General features: G+C 46.0%; 1 long non-coding RNA gene across 1 annotated transcript in view; it reads right to left on the bottom strand.

Annotated features, from left to right (window-relative positions):
• The window catches only part of LOC143933187 (uncharacterized), a 229,103-nt gene extending 214,117 nt beyond the window's left edge, over positions 1 to 14,986 (bottom strand). The window contains exon 1 of the long non-coding RNA XR_013263032.1: positions 14,898 to 14,986. This is a non-coding gene — a long non-coding RNA (uncharacterized LOC143933187). The remainder of the gene's footprint in view (positions 1 to 14,897) is intronic.
• Between the last annotated feature and the right edge of the window lie 311 nt (positions 14,987 to 15,297).

Below are 15,297 nucleotides of genomic sequence, written 5' to 3'. Positions count from 1 at the left end.
GCAATATCTGGCACGCTTGCTAGGAAGATATTTTTTGAATGACAAGCAGCCAGAAAACATAACCAGGGACTCATCAACGCAGGCAATTTGATCGGGAGTAAACAAGGCTACAAACTGCTGGTTGAAGTGGTGTATGAGGGGTCGAATTTTGTAGAGCCGACCGTATTCAGGGTCACCCCAAGGATGACAGAGTTCATTGTCACTGAAATACATTAACCGTAAGATCTGCTCATATTGTGTCCTGGTCAGTGGCGGCTGGTGAAGTAAAGATTCTCCAAATACCTGGTGTTAGCACTTCAATCATCCCAGCACCATGGTTGTTATGGTGTCAGGATGATTGAAGCGCATTATTACTATTATTACATTGTAATATAAAATTATATTATTAAATTCACCATAATGCAGAATCAGTGGGAGCCCTGAATGTGTCATCTGCCACATCACCTGCCACTAGATGCCATCAGGTGTCCCCAGTGGAGTCCATCCTTACATCTGTGCCCCCATGAGCGGAGTCCCTCCTTTCATCTGTGTCCCCAGCAGAGTCCCTCCTTACATCAGTGTCCCCAGCGGAGCCTCTCCTTACATCTGTGCCCCCATTACTGGAGTTCCTCCTTACATCTGTGTCCCCAGCGGAGCCCCTCCTTACATCAGTGTCCCCATCAGCGGAGTCCCCCTTTAAATCAGTGTCCCCATGAGCGGAACTCCGACTTACAACTCTACTCTGTGCGTCAGGGGTGGGGGGCGGAACCTGCGGCACCTGTTATCCATTTTCCCAATATCCTTGTAATTAAGGATATTACTTAATTTTTGTGATGAGGGTTGATCAAAATGTGATCCCCTCACACTCTTCTTGGATGGCCAGATCCTTTACCCCTAACCATAGGAGTAAGTTACAACCATCCATCTACCTATTCTCTTAATATTTAGTTAAATTTAATTTGTTTTTAATCTTTCATATTTATCCAACTTTCACTACCTTATCAGTCCTGGATTGCCTATGTAAATTTTTATTTTTAGCCACCAAACATTTCATGATTATGCTCACTTGATCTGCACACAACATTCACATTCACTGATCCTTCCCTAATTATTTGTCTCTCACATGACCACCTTAACACCTTTAATAATTTTTAATAAGTTTTCAACTTTTCACATTTTTTGCGATATCACTCACTACTCTACTGTCTGAGTGTAAAGACGTGGCCATTTTTGGCTTATTTACCTCAGTCATTAAATCTTTGACATTATTATCTACCTCGGTTAACATTATTATGAATTTAATACTATCAATACTCCCCTCCTTATATATTTAATTACTAGAGTATATGATGGATTATCTTAACATTGTCTGACCGTTCAATAGCTAAATCGAATAAATTATAAATTGATATGGGTTTGTCCATGAGCTAACGCTCTGGTAATTGCTGCAGGTTCTGGCCCCATCTCCTCCGTACTTCGGTGGGGGACATTTGTTTACGTTTAACTCCTTGTAAGCCGCATTGAGTGGACCATCATCCTCTTCTCGGTGTCTCGCTGTGGCGTGGTGGCGCACAGAATGGTCTGACAGCTGTGTGGTGGATTTTTTGATTGAGGGGTATCTCCAAATGCAGTGGTAATTATGTGCTACATGTTATTAAACATTTTGCATATATTATATCTTGTTTTCAAACAAATTTGATATATTTCTATAAATCTTCTTTCTCTTAGCAAACTCATCCTCTGAAGGGACCCCAAACATTATGGGTCGAAACGCATTAGTAATTGTTATGCAATAGTCATTATTATATGCTGTATAGAACTCCCATGTTTGCTACTTCCTGTATTTGGTATGAGTATATTCCTATTCAAGCTCATATTTTAACACTCATGTTACAACCCATTTCACCTTTCAATAAATAAATTGTTATTCTCTACCCAACGTCCATTTTTCTACATCTAGCTGCCTAAAAACCCCCCTGGGGGAATCTTCCCATTTTCTCCGCCTTACAACTGTGTCCCCAGCGGAGTCCCTTTTTACATCAGTGTCCCCAGCGGAGTCCCTTTTTACATCAGTGACCCCAGCAGAGTCCCTCCTTACATCTGTGCCTCCATCAGCGGAGTCCCTCCTTACATCAGTGTCATCAGCGGAGCCCCTCCTTACATGTGTGTCCCCAACGGAGTCCCTCCTTACATCTGTGCCCCATCAGTTGAGTTCCTCCTAACATCTTCATCCGCAGCGGAGCTCCTCCTTACATCTGTGTCCCCATCAGTCCTCCTTACATGTGTGTCCCCAGCAGTCCTCTACTTCCTCTACTTACAGTCCAGCTACTTCCTCTTTCTCCGTGTGTTCAATGGAGAGGGGAGGAGCCTCCCCTATCCACTGAACACAAGGGGATTAGGTGGCGGCCATTTTTTTGTAGGCCGCCGGGTGACAGAAGTAACTTTGTTCTCACACTGATGCACACGGATGCTGCTTGGCGCAATGGATCGCACCGCAAAGCAGCTCTAAACCCCGCCAATGAATCGCCGCATCTGCAATCTCATGATTGCATTGACATGGCGCTTCCCATTTCTAAATTCACTGGTACACTAGTGAGACTCACAGGAAAAAAAGAGCACTGACTGTCAACCACTGCTTCCAACGCTACCAAAAAAAACTGTTAGTGTTCACAGGGATCAGGCCTCACTCTGCAAATGCTGCAGTTAAGTGTTTAGTGTTACTGTAAGTGACAGTGATCGATTGATACTGCACTTGGGTGGGCTGGACTGGCCGCAGGGGCTAAATGTGGGTTCTAGCAGGTATCTGGGCTGATCCTGCTAACAATGCATTTTTGGCAACCCTAAACTACTGGGGACACTAATATAGATCTGATCAAATCAGATATTGATCCATTCAGACACTATACTACTAAGGGAGGTGTATGGTGCGTGCCTGGGCGTTAGCGCTACTGGCACTAATCTGACACTGCCTGGGGCAATGCAGACCCTAATTGATGCTAAAACCTAACTGATATCACCTGCCGGGTGATCAGGGGGTTAAACCTTTTATTAGGTAAGGTAGTGCCCTGACGCAATAAAAAAATAACTACCTGACCAGCGTCACCGTGATACTAATATGGTGATCACTGGTGACAGGGGGTGATCAAGGGGTTAAACCTTTATTGGGGGGGGGGTTATGCGGGGTCCCTAGACCTATCTGGGGCTACTACTAAGTACCCTAATGCTGCATAGTGTCACAAATGACACCAGTGCAGTGATCAAAGAAAAATATGAACACTGCACTGGGTGACAGTGACAGGGAGTGAAGGGGTTAACTGGGGGGGGGGGGGCAATCGGGGGTGATCCTGATCCTGCTACTGATCAAACTTTCTCCCATTCACAGATTGTGTTACAAGCAGTTTAACCACTTTACCCCAAGGGTTATTCTGACATTTCTCTCATATATACTAGAAATTACTTAAAATCCCCCATCATAATTTTTTTTAAAACAGAAGTCCTGGAGAATAAAATGGTGGGTCTTGCAATTGTTTTTTGACCACGCAGTATTTGTGCAGCTTATTTTTAAAAGCACATTTTTAGGAAAAAAATACACTTTAATTTACATTAGTGAACATAGACAAAATATAATACCCAATTTTTTTTTTTTTTTTTTGTAGAATATAAAAGATGACATCACACCAAGTGAATATAACATCACACTGTAAAATTGCGAACGCCCGTCGGACAGCGCCAAATCAGACTACCTAAAAATCTCTATAGGCAACACTTTTGAAATCTTTACAGATGACCAATTTAGATTTACACAGGAGGTCTGGTTATAGGATTATTGCTCACTGATGTTTGCAGCGATCCCTCACAGTGATCCCTCACATGTGGCGTGATTACAATTTACATAAGCGTGCGGGACCTATGTGTGCATTTGCATTTGTGCATGATTATGGGGGGGTTGGGGGCGCTTGATCGCTGCTATCATTAGGGTGAACAACATCCTTTGTGATAGCATGTGTCATGGTTATGCAATAGAGTTTGTCTGCTTACCGGTCTGCATGTGTTAATTTCTAGAGACCAGCCGAGCTTCACCTGGCTGCTTTTATTTCCTTCCTCTGGCATGGCTCCACCCTAGCTCCTATCAGACAACTCTATATTAACCTGTGCACTGCTAGCTTATCCTGCTGATCAACCTTTGTGTGTTAGCTTCCTGTTTCCTGCCGTGCGCTCCGCTACTGTTTTCCGTTACCAACTTTGGCGTGTTCTGACTATCCCTGCTTGCCTGTGACCCTGACCTTTTGGCGTGTACCCGACTATTCTTGTCTGCTTGTGGCCCCGACCTTGGCTTGTCCCTCACCATCCCTATCCTCCTGTTGCCTACTGTGGGTGTGAGCTGGGGGACCCTGGGGGTCGCGACCTGAAGCCAGTTGCAGCCAAGTCCATCCTCACCACTCGAGGCTCTGGTGAACACCTGCTGGCTCTTAGACTCCGTGCCCGGGGAATCTTACGCTCTAACCCCAGTGGGATCTGTCTCCCGTCTGCAGCAGTCAACCGTAGGGTCCACAACCTTGCAGTGCACCCCTAACCCTACGGTGTGCATCTGTCACCTGGGCTCTAGGTGACCTGACAGTTTGATCAGCCATGGACCCGGCTGACGTGCCGCTCCCTGCAGTCGATCCATTGCAGGGCATAGTGCGGAGACTCGAGACCCAGGAATCTAATCAGGCTCAGGTGATGCAATTCCTTCAAGATCTGGCTTCTCGCTTCGAGCAGCTACAGGCTTCCTTGGGAACCCCGAACCAGCAGCCTCAAGTACAGTCTGCGACTGCACCTATCGCACCAGTCCATGCATTCATTAGTACTGCCAGCTCCGTCCCGTTTCTCTGGGGACTCCAAGGCCTGCAGGGGCTTCCTCAGCCAATGCACCATTCATTTTGAGCTCCAGCCTCAAAACTTTCTGTCCGATCGGGCAAAGGTAGCCTATATAATTTCCCTCCTCTCCGGTGAAGCTTTAGCCTGGGCTGCTCCCCTGTGGGAGAAAAATGATCCAGTGGTTTCCAGCCTGTCCAACTTCTTGAAGCTCTTTCGTAACATCTTCGAGGAGCCAGCTTGGGTTTCTTCTGCGGCTAGTGCCCTTTTACGCCTTCGCCAAGAATCTTGTTCATTGGGCCAATATGCACTTCAGTTCCGTATCCTTACGGCGGAATTGAGCTGGAACAATGAGGCCCTGGTCGCAACCTTTTTACATGGCCTCTCTGACCGAGTGAAGGACGAATTAGCAGGAAGAGCTATCCCCGCCGGTCTGGACGATGTCATTTCCTTATGTAATCAGATTGACATTCGTTTCCAGGAGAGGTCCTTAGAAAAAAGACGCCAGCACCCCCCAGGTTCTAGTCAGCCTGAGCTTTTTCCCCGTCGCCCTGTGGAGCATCCTCTGTCTGCTGAGGAACCCATGCAGCTGGGCTGGACCAGACTAACCCCCGAAGAACGTGCTAGACGCAGAACTCTGGGCTTGTGTCTTTATTGTGGGGGCAGGGGTCATTTTCGTGACTCCTGCTCGCTCCGTCCGGGAAACGCTCGGGTCTAATACATTTGGAAGGTGGAGTATTGGACCCAGAAACATCACCTTCTCGTCTCCTTCTTCCGGTGTTCCTCCATGTAGGCACTTCTTCCCAATCGGTCCTAGCATATCTGGACTCCGGGGCTGCCGGCAATTTTATGGACTGGAGAACTGCTTCTTCTATGAAGCTTACCCTTTCTCCCCTCGCTACTCCACTAGTAGTCTCGGCAATTGATGGCACTGTGCTCCCAGGGGGCCCTATCCGTTTCCAGACGCTACCTATTAGGATGTCGGTAGGGATACTCCACCAGGAGTGGATCTCCTTCCTCATCCTACCCAAGGCCTCTACCCCCATTGTATTGGGCCTTCCTTGACTACAGCTCCACTCGCCACATGTGGACTGGGTATCTGGGCAAATCCTGGCCTCGGGTCCTTCGTGTTTCTCGTATTGTCTTCCCAAGGTGACCCCCAAGAGGAAACTTCCCATTGCTACCACATCTGTATCGTCCGATCTTCCCGCGGCATACAGCGATTTCCGGGATGTGTTCTGCAAGAAGTCTGCTGAGGTGCTTCCTCCTCACAGATCTTTTGACTGTGCTATTGACCTTGTCCCTGGAGCAACCCTGCCCAGGGGTCGTACCTACCCTTTGTCCATTCCAGAGACCCAGGCCATGTCTGAGTATGTCGCTGAGAATCTGGAGAGAGGTTTCATCCGAAAATCCTCATCGCCTGCAGCAGCAGGGTTCTTTTTCGTTGCCAAAAAGGATGGTACCCTCAGGCCCTGCATCGACTATAGAGGTTTAAACGCTGTGACTATTAAAAACCGTTACCCCTTACCTCTAATATCTGAGCTATTTGACAGGTTGAAGGGGGCTTCCATTTTCACTAAGTTGGATCTCAGAGGTGCATACAATCTCATTTGAATACGGGAAGGTGACGAATGGAAGACCGCATTTAACACTAGGGACGGGCATTACGAGTACTTGGTGATGCCTTTTGGTTTGTGTAATGCTCCAGCTGTGTTCCAGAACTTTGTCAATGAAATATTCAGGGATCTACTGTACCAGTTTGTTGTCATCTATCTGGATGATATTCTCATCTTTTCCGAAAATCTGCCTGCTCACAGAAACCATGTACGCACCGTACTTCAGCGCCTTAGAGAGAACAATGTCTATGCCAAGATGGAGAAAGGCTCCTTTGAATGTTCCGAGGTCCTGTTTCTGGGATGTTTTGTTTCTAGTGCGGGTCTTCGCATGGATCCCGGAAAGGTCTCAGCCATTACCAACTGGCCCCTTCCCGCTAGCCTCAAGGCCACACAGCGCTTCCTTGGCTTCACAAATTATTATAGGCAGTTCATAAGGAATTACTCTTCCATTGCTGCGCCTATTATCGCTTTGACCAAGAAGGGTGCGAATGCCAAAGACTGGCCTTCCGAGGCTGTCTCTGCGTTTCATGATCTGAAACAGGCCTTTGTCTCTGGACCCCTCTTGAGGAGACCAAATCCTGAGGACCCATTTTTTATTGAAGTAGACGCTTCTTCGATGGGAGCGGGAGCTGTGCTTCTTCAGGACTTTGAGAAGAAACGTCAACCATGTGCGTTCTTCTCCAAAAATTTTCTCAGGCAGAGAGAAATTATGCCATTGGTGATCGGGAACTTCTCGCAATTAAATTGGCGTTGGAGGAGTGGCGTCATCTCTTGGAAGGTTCCCCTCACTCCATAACGATCTTTACTGATCATAAGAATCTACAGTACCTACAGAATGCTAAACGTCTGAACCCCAGACAGGCCAGGTGGAGTCTCTTCTTTTCTCGTTTTAAATTCACGATTACGTACAAACCTGGTGCCTGCAACGGTCGAGCTGATGCGCTCTCTAGGTCATTTGACACTTTGGACGAGGAGTCCAACCCTGATCCTGAGCCGATCATTCCTACCTCTTGCATTGTTGCCCATTCTACCACCCTGGAATCAAAGATTCCTCCTGGTAAGACCTTTGTTGCCACGGAGCTAAGAACCAAGATCCTTCGTTGGGGACATGATTCCAAGGTGGCAGGTCATGCTGGGTTCCTCCGATCCTTCCTGCTTATCAGTCGTCACTACTGGTGGCCTAATCTCCGCTCGGATGTTAAAGACTATGTTAAGGCTTGTCACGTCTGTGCTCAGTCTAAATCTTCCACTCAAGCCCCTGCTGGTCTTCTCATGCCCTTGCCCATTCCTAAGGAGCCCTGGTCTCATATCGCCATGGATTTTATCACTGATCTTCCACTATCGGAGAATAATACGGCCATTTGGGTAGTAATCGATCGGTTCTCCAAGATGGCTCATTTTGTTCCTCTTCCTGGTCTCCCTTCTGCCCCTGCCTTGGCTCCCATTTTTGTACGAGAGATTTTCCGCCTTCATGGTGTTCCTTCTCATGTCGTCTTGGACAGGGGTGTGCAATTTACTTCTCATTTTTGGAGAGCCTTTTGCAAATCCCTCAACATTACCTTGGATTTTACCTCTTCTTATCATCCCCAATCCAATGGCCAGACTGAGAGAGTTAATCAGGAGTTGGAGGTCTTTCTCCGTACCTTGGTCTCTGCCCATCATGATGATTGGGCATCACTATTACCGTGGGCTGAGTTCTCCCACAATAATCATGTTAACGTCAGTTCTCAGAAAACACCCTTTCTCACTGTTTATGGAAGACATCCTCAGCTTCCTCTTCCTATTACTTGTTCTTCTGACATTCCAGCTTTGGCTACTGTTCAGGAATCATTCAATTCCATGTGGGCTGACGTTCATGATTCCCTCCAGAAAGCTGCCAACAAATTCAAGAGTTTTGCTGACCGTCGCAGGCGTAAGCCACCTTCTCTTCAGCCAGGAGACAAAGTCTGGCTCTCCACCAGGAACATCAAACTCCGGGTTCCTTCCCTCAAATTTGCCCCAAGATTCATTGGTCCATACACCATAATTTCTAAACTGAATCCGGTTTGTTTCAAGCTCCAGATTCCCAAAAGCCTCAAAATCTCTAACTCCTTCCATGTTGCCCTTCTAAAGCCTTTAGTCCTCAATAAGTGCTCTCGTCCTCTCTCTACCGTAGCACCGGTCTCTGAGGATGATCAGGAGTACGAGGTTAGCCAAATTTTGGATTCCCGACTCTGTAGAGGCATTCTCCAGTACCTCGTGCACTGGAAAGGTTTTGGTCCTGAGGAGAGGTCGTGGATTTCGGCTTCCGAGGTCTTTGCACCTCGTCTGTTGAGGAAGTTTCATTTGAAGTTCCCCTCTAAACCTGGTCCCAGGCAGGGAAGGGGGAGGCCTCGTAAGAGGGGGGTTACTGTCATGGTTATGCAATAGAGTTTGTCTGCTTACCGGTCTGCATGTGTTCATTTCTAGAGCCCAGCCGAGCTTCACCTGACTGCTTTTATTTCCTTCCTCTGGCATGGCTCCACCCTAGCTCCTATCAGACAACTCTATATTAACCTGTGCACTGCTAGCTTATCCTGCTGATCAACCTTTGTGTGTTAGCTTCCTGTTTCCCGCCGTGTGCTCTGCTACTGTTTTCCGTTACCGACTTTGGCGTGTTCTGACTATCCCTGCTTGCCTGTGACCCTGACCTTTTGACGTGTACCCGACTATTCTTGTCTGCTTGTGGCCCTGACCTTGGCTTGTCCCTCACCATCCCTATCCTCCTGTTGCCTACTGTGGGTGTGAGCTGGGGGACCCTGGGGGTCGCGACCTGGAGCCAGTTGCAGCCAAGTCCATCCTCACCACTCGAGGCTCTGGTGAACACCTGCTGGCTCTTAGACTCCGCGCCCCGGGGAATCTTACGCTCTAACCCCAGTGGGATCTGTCCCCCATCTGCAGCAGTCAGCCGTAGGGTCCACAACCTTGTGGTGCACCCCTAACCCTACGTTGTGCATCTGTCACCTGGGCTCTAGGTGACCTGACAGCATGGGCCATGATAGGTCCTCTTTATGGAAATAGCTGGGATCTTTTAGAAGCCAGATCTCTTCTCTGGCCTACAAAGCATCTGATTAAACCAATATTGGTTTGATCAGATGTTGTACAAGCTGGTAATGGCTTGTCAACAAACAAATCGAAACCGGAAGTGATGAAATCCTCTTTACTTCCAGTTACTGATGTCTCAGAAGATAGGCGGGAAATTCTGTTCCTTCTACTCTTCCTAGAGAATGCGATCAAAGTGTGGCATCATTACCAGGCTCCCTGATCAGATGGGATAGCCTAGTAGAGGCGACAGCAGGAGGAGGATCCCCTTCCGCCATATGTAGAAGTGATCGAGTGGCTGTATAGCCACTCAAATCATTTCTACATTAATCACCTCAATACAGTGCAATTACACCCCCTTCCTGACCAGACCAATTTTCAGCTTTCAGCGCTCTCACAGTTTGAATGACAATTACTCAGTCATGCAACACTGTACCCATATGACACTTGCGTCCTTTTTTCCACACAAATAGAGCTTTCTTTTAGTGGTATTTAATCACAAGTGGGTTTTTTATTTTTTGTGCTATAAATAAAATAAAACGTACATTTTGTGAAAAAAATTCCTTTTTCTTTGTTTCTGTCATAAATTTTTGCCAATTAGTAATTTTTCTTCATACATTTTGGCCCACATTTATACTGCTACATATCTTTGGTAAAAATAACCCACATTAGCGTATATTATTTGGTCTTTGTGAAAGTTATAGAGTCTACAAACTATGGTGCCAATCGCTGAAAATTAATCACTTCTGATCAGGCCTTCAGTACATCAGGTGTATCTCATTTCTTGAGACATTAACAAGTCAGGAAAGCACAAATACCCCCCCAAATGACCCCTTTTTACAAAGTAGACATTCCAAGGTATTAAGTAATTAGCATGGTGAGTTTTTTTAAGTTGTAATTTTTTCCCACAATTCTTTGCAAAATGAAGATTTTTTTTTTATTATTATTTTTTTTACAAAATTGTCATATTATCAGGTTATTTCTCACACACAGCATATGCATACAACAAATTACACCCCAAAATACATTCTGCTACTCTTCCCGAGTACAGCGATACCACATGTGTGAGACTTTTACACAGCCTGGCCACATACAGAGCACCAACATTGATGTAGTACCTTCAGACGTTCTACGAGCAAAAATAATGCATCTCATTTCTCAAGCACCTATTACACTTTTGAAGGCCCTGGAGTACCAGGACAATGGAATTTCCCATAAAATGACCCCATTTTGGAAAGCAAACACCCCAACGTATAATCTGTGAGGCATGATGAGTCTTTTGAACTGTTCATTTTTTTCCAGAGGTTTTTGGAATATGTGGAAAAAAATGAAAAGGCATTTTTTTTTTTACACAAAGTTGTCAATTTATAAGATATTTCTAACACATAGCATGTATATAGCAAAAATTACACCCCAAAACACATTCTGCTACTCCTCCCGAGTATGGCGATATCACATGTGTAGGACTTTTACACAGCCTTGTCACATAGAGAGGTCAAACATTGAAGTAGTACGTTCAGGCGTTCTAGGACCATAAATGACACATCTCATTTCATTCCTACCCATCACACTTTTGAAGGTCCTGGACCACCAGGACAGTGAAATTACCCACAAAATGACCCCATTTTGGAAAGCAAACACCCCAACGTATGTTCTATGAGACATGGGCTGCAAATAGGTACTCGGGTACTCTGATGGGCTGGAGATAGGTACTCGGGTACTCTGATGGCCTGGTGACAGGTACTCGGGTACTCTGATGGCCTGGTGACAGGTACTCGGGTACTCTGATGGTTTGGTGACTGGTATTTGGGTACTCTGAAGGGCAGTGATAGGTACTCAGGTACTCATATGGACTGTGACAGGTACTCGGGTACTAAGATGAACTGTGACGGGTACTCAGATGGACTGGGACAGGTACTCAGGTACTCAGATGGACTGGGACAGGTACTCGGGTACTCAGATGGGCTGTGACAGGTATTCGGGTATTCTGATGACCTGGTGACAGGTACTCGGGTACTCAGATGGGCTGTGACAGGTACTCGGGTACTCAGATGGACTGGGACAGGTACTCGGGTACTCTGATGGGCTGTGACAGGTACCCGGGTACTCGGATGAACCGTGACAGGTACTCGGGTACTTTGATGGGCTGTGACAACTACTCTGGAACTTTGATGGGCTGTGACAGCTACTCGGGTACTCGGATGAACCGTGACAGGTACTCGGGTACTCGGATGAACTGTGACAGGTACTTGGGTACTTTGATGGGCTTTGACAGGTACTCGGGTACTCGGATGAACCGTGAAAGGTACTCGGGTACTTTGATGCGCTGTGACAGATACTCGGGTACCATGATGGACCGTGACAGGTACTCGGGTACCCTGATGGACCGTGACAGGTACTCGGGTACCCTGATGGTCCGTGACAGGTACTCGGGTACTCTGATGGACCGTGACAGGTACTCGGGTACTCTGATGGACCGTGACAGGTACTCGGGTACTCTGATGGACCGTGACAGGTACTCGGGTACTCTGATGGGCTGTGACAGGTACCCGGGTACTCGGATGAACCGTGACAGGCACTCGGGTACTTTGATGGGCTGTGACAGCTACTCGGGTACTCCGATGAACCGTGACAGGTACTCGGGTACTTTGATGGGCTGTGACAGGTACTCGGATACTTTGATGGGCTGTGACAGGTACTCGGGTACTTTGATGGGCTGTGACAGGTAGTCGGATACTTTGATGGGCTGTGACAGGTACTTGGGTACTTTGATGGGCTGTGACAGGTACTCGGGTACTCTGATGGACTGTGACAGATACTCGGGTACCATGATGGACCGTGACAGGTACTCGGGTACCCTGATGGGCCGTGACATGTACTTGGGTACCCTGATGGACCGTGACAGGTACTTGGGTACCCTGATGGACTGTGACAGGTACTCGGTACTCTGATGGACCGTGACAGGTACTCGGGTACTCTGATGGACCGTGACAGGTACTCGGGTACTCTGATGGACCGTGACAGGTACTTGGGTACTCTGATGGGCCGTGACAGGTACTCGGGTACTATGATGTGCTGGGACAGGTACTCGGGTACTCTGATGGACTGTGACAGATACTCGGGTACTCTGATGGACTGTGACAGGTACTCGGGTGCTCTGATGGGCTGTGACAGGTACTCGGGTACTCTGATGGGCTGTGACAGGTACTCTGGTACTCTGATGGGCTGTGACAGGTACTCTGGTACTCTGATGGACTGTGACAGGTACTCTGATGGACTGTGATTGACAGGTACTATAAGGGGTGGCGACAGGTCCTCTTTATTGGGGGGGCAATCAGCGTGATTGGTGTACACTGTAGGCGGTAATGAGATGTTACCGCAATCTCCTCCTCACACACGATCGATAGCGAGCATGCGACGTGCACAGTGGGGGTGTGACCATCTGTGATCGGCCGTGACTTCATCATGGCCGATCACATGGTAAACAGCCATAACCAATGGCTGTTCACCCCCTTCGGTGGCGAGCGGTGTCTCCGTGACACGCCGCCACCGAAGAAACAGGGATGCGTACGCACGATCGCGCGCATTCCCTGTTTAAACGGGAGGCAGTCAACTAACAGCCTCCCGCCACAATAAGTGCGCCGCCTGGCCGTCATTTGACGGCCGGCGGTCAGAAAGTAGTTAAAGAGAATTGCTGAATGAAAATCTTTAAACTGGGATGATGCCTGCACCCGTAGGCATCATCCCAATATAACCACTTCAGCTCAAGGATGTCATATGACATCCTACGAGCGGCAAGTTGTTAAATTAACTGCATATTTTTATGTTGCCTTTTGAGCCACTGCAAAATGGCCTCTCCCTGTTGAGTGATAACTTTTAAAAATCCACTTTTTTTCTTTGGTATATGTCCCCCAGTTCAGTGCCTGGTCCTTTATGCCCTTTCATTGTCAATCCCTTGACTTTAAGTGTAGAAAATGGCCATTACTGAAAATGAGCATTTTGTGACACACACACAAAATTATTAGCAGTTTATCCAAACATGTGAACGGTGCACCCAATTGCAGAGTGAAAATGTCCCAGTAAAATATGAAAAACAGAGTGTGCCTCCCAAAGAGGATAAGGACGCTGTATATATCAATCACGTGTCCGAAATGGAGATCCAAAGCCGCTTAGAAAAAGGCTAGGACCCTGCGGTTAGGAGCTGTCATAGTGAGCATGAGACTAATCATAGGACTTCTTTGAGCAGCTGTCAGTATCTCAATGGTCCTGGGACACTGCAATTGGGTGCATTGTTCACATGTTTGCATGAACTGCTAATATTTTTGTTTGTCACATGGACTTATATTTGCACATTATTTGATTATAAATGAATCATGTTTTTTAATATCACTATTATCACTATTATGAATTTGATATCAACTTCACAAATTTGCACAACAAATTAGGAACACAGCGCTGCCTATACATATGTTTACGCATTTATTGGTGTCTATTATACCTAGACATTACTATGGCTGCTTGTTCCTTCTTAATTTTTGGTTTATATTTTGCTTATATTGTGGTTAGTGCATTTTTTTTCATTTAGTGTTTATGTATGTGTAAAAAGTGTGTTCGTGTGTGTATATAGGGAGGAGGGTCTTTTCATTTTTCTTTAAAATAAAAATTATTATATATTTTACTATTTTTTTTCAACATTTTGTTCTTCGTGTTTTGCTAAGATCATAAGGGGGCTTGTAATGGGGCCTCAGTCAAGCTGGACCAAAGTAACTATGAAATAAAAATTATAGCCCACTTCATTTTAAGAAACAGTAACCTGCAATATATCAAATTTTGTTCTTGGGTTTAGATATATGTTTAAACATTGATATACGGGGAAAAGATTTACATCAAACTGATCTTATTTAAATGTATGTTTAAGGTTTGAAAAGTTCTCCAGTACAACATAAACAAACCCATATTTTTGTGCCCAGCAGTTCCTAGTGCTGCATACAGTTGCCCATAGACATGAATGGTTGTAGGCAGTTGCTCTGGGTTTGGGGAATTTTGTGCGCATGTGCAACACCAGAAACTCCTGGCCACTGATGAATCAATAAAGATTGGGAAAGAGGATGTGGTTTTGTGTGTCATTTTCACCACATTTTCCATCCATTGAATTCTACTCTCACACTGTTTTTACAACTTCAGAGGGGGTTCAGAGGTGATTTCTAGTTCTCCCAGAAATAACTGGCCAGCATCATCTACACCCCTCTGTTTCAACCCACAGTTATAAAGACCACCCATTTCAGCTAAAACCAGTTTACTTATGTGATCATAATCTAAGGACTTTGGTTACCTTTAGATTCAGTTGTGTGATCATTCACTTCTGTTCATTAGGCAATTGCTTACCATTTCCTTCTGAATCACAGACTAGAAAAGCACTGTCAAGCATTTCCTCTTCAAAGGGCAAATTGGCTGTTTGGTAATTATGGGAACCTGAATAGGAAATAGAAGAAGCACCTTCATTACTGAATATGACAGTTAATATATAATGATTTCTTTACAATTGGCACTGAAAGATACATATGTCACTAGGACTCCTTTTCATTCAATAACAAAGACTGAGTTCAAATAATATAAACCATCCAAAAGGTACTTAAAATATATTTCCACCCTTGCAGTCAAATTTCAGAAACTCCTACTATATGTTTGAAAAACAGGGATGGGGGAAGGTTGCGCTATGGAGCTAATTAATATATCTGTGGTATGAGCGGCCTCTATTTAATTTGCCACCCTATATGGGTGGAAA

This window comes from Lithobates pipiens, unplaced genomic scaffold, assembly GCF_037356315.1.
Source record: "Lithobates pipiens isolate NorthernLeopardFrog02 unplaced genomic scaffold, aLitPip1_a1.2 Scaffold_27, whole genome shotgun sequence".
Taxonomy (NCBI): domain Eukaryota; kingdom Metazoa; phylum Chordata; class Amphibia; order Anura; family Ranidae; genus Lithobates; species Lithobates pipiens.
Note: the sequence above shows the minus strand (reverse complement) of the source record. Positions and strands in the feature narration are given on the sequence as shown.